The 2,500-nt window shown below is 47.2% G+C and overlaps 1 protein-coding gene across 8 annotated transcripts in view; it reads right to left on the bottom strand.

The window, feature by feature from the left end:
• The window catches only part of pax7a (paired box 7a), a 71,258-nt gene that overhangs the window by 31,207 nt on the left and 37,551 nt on the right, over positions 1-2,500 (bottom strand). The window lies entirely within an intron of this gene.

Genomic DNA, 2,500 nt, shown 5'->3' with positions numbered 1-2,500 from the left:
CTCACACACACATATACACACAGACACACACACTCTCTCTCTCTCTCTCTCTCTCTCTCTCTCTCTCTCTCTCTCTCTCTCTCTTCCTGTCTTTTTTTCTCATCCTTCCTCACTCTCACTCTCATTCTGTGTCTCTCTCTCTCTCTCTCTCACACACACACACACACACTCACTCTCTCTACATCCCTACCCAGTCACCCCACACACATGTTTCCTCTTCTTCTCCATCGCTCTACTTTCTCTTTCTTTCCATCCCAGGACTTTTTTTCTTATGTCAGAAGCTTCACTCTTTTTCTTACTCTGCCTGCTCTGTGTTGTTCTCTTGCGGTGAAATAAAATGTTTACAGGGCCCAGTCTCAACTATAGCACACATATGCTTGTTCTGTTCACTCGCACAAACACACGATCACACACGTCTAAATTCAATGCAACAATTCCTTGACTTAATCGAGGTTAAGTGAGTGCATCACACACACACACACACACACCCACACACTCCAGAGTTATTTTAAACCAAAAGGGACAAAGCCTTGCAGCTCCTTCCTAAAGGCACACATTGACTAATCACCCCTAAACACACACACACACACACACACACACACACACACAGACACACACACACACACACACACACACACACACACACACACACACACACACAGACACTCACTTCACAAGCACACACACTATACATTCTGCCAACATTTAAGGCCCAAATAGAATAAGCGAATAAGTCTCCATACGGGGGAAATGAAGCCTAGACAGTCTCTTTATTTTCTCGACGTACCACAATTTACACATTAAGAAAAAAGGGCCTTCTGCTTGGGCTAAACATGAATATGATTAAGGGCCCGTGAAAAGGGCCGTGGGGGCAGCCAGCATCTTGCTCCATTTCACCGGAACAAGGCCGGGGCCTGGGTGTGTGTGCGCAGAGGTTGAACGGGCGCTGCATCCCCCACGCCCACCCCCCCACCCCTCCACCCCTCCTCGCTCGGGCAGTTCATCAGAGCTTAATACACTGTCAGCGTAGTTCATCTAGCGCTGTGTTTCAAATGGGACGGGCCGCTCAGGGGCCAGATGAAAGGGCCACACAATGGAGGCTCAATGCAGTGGGGTGAGGAGGAAGCACAAAGAGGGGGCGTCCCTTTTTAAACAGATCTACGCTTTTTGTGTGTGTGTGTGTGGAGGGGGGGGGGGGGAGTGGGTGGGTGGGTTGAGGGCTGCTCCACTTTCATTGTATGGGCACAAGGGTACACTCAAACTCTGTCTCGATGTTCAACGACTGTTGCTCTTGTTATCACACACTCACATACACAGACATTTGCACAAATCCACAATAAACACACTCACATACACGCAAACACAGTCATATTTAGCACACAGTTATAATTATTTTATTATAAAAGTATACACACACACAATCACAGTCATTCAGAAATACATGCACCCTCATTCATTCAAACCAAGATGCACACACTCAAGAAAGCATTACTATGTGCATATAAACACACACACACACACACACACACACACACACACACACACACACAAAAACACACACACAAACACACCCACACACACACACACACATACACACACACACACCTCTCTCCAAACAGACACTTGTCACCCAGTGCTGTTTAGTGAATTGTAAGGGATTTCTACCAGACAGCCACCACTTTATCCAATGCTATGGATGCAGCTTTGACACAGGAAAAGAGGATAGAGTGACAGAAGGGAAGAGAGACAGGGGTTGATGGATGAGAGAGATAGGAGTTGATGGATGAGAGAGATAGGAGTTGATGGATGAGAGAGATAGGTAGAAGGTAAAAGTGGTCTTCTCCTGCCGTTTACTGCCACTGATGTAACGATGTACAGAAGGGTAGTTACAAGCCTGAGTGATCAGTTACAAGTGGGTGCACAGCAGGCAGTTGGTCCGCACCTCTGTGTGTGTGTGTGTGTGTGTGTGTGTGTGTGTGTGTGTGTGTGTGTGTTTGTGTGTGTGTGTGTGTATGTCATGGGGGTGGGGGGAAGGACACCACTCTTCCTCTTTTCCATCCCCCCCTGGATCACCTTTGACCTTTGCACTCCACCCCTAACCCTCTACTCTCTTTCATGTCCGAAGCAACTTCCTCCACCCCCCCATACCCCTTCTTTTTTGTCCATGTTTCTGGGGGCAAAAATGGCAATTTGTATAGCAGAACCATTTTGTTACATAAAAAAAAAGAAACTTCTTTTCACTGTTTCTCTGTTTTTTGGTTAATCACACAGACTCTCTCTCTACTATTCCTACTAAAAAAAAGGGACCTTCAAGCCAAACACAAAAACACCAAACACCCAAATTCCTGTCATGCCCTGCCACATCAATGCCTCCCGTTATTCCATCTCTGAAGCCCTGGCCCTGTTTGTTTGTAATTGCAGTCACCTCCAACTACTCGGGGGGAGTGCTGATGTCCCTGTGATGTCCTGGGCCCTGGGCCCTGGCTGTGCCTGTCTGTCT

Source organism: Clupea harengus, chromosome 5, assembly GCF_900700415.2.
Source record: "Clupea harengus chromosome 5, Ch_v2.0.2, whole genome shotgun sequence".
Taxonomy (NCBI): domain Eukaryota; kingdom Metazoa; phylum Chordata; class Actinopteri; order Clupeiformes; family Clupeidae; genus Clupea; species Clupea harengus.
This window is presented reverse-complemented; position numbering and strand designations above follow the sequence as displayed.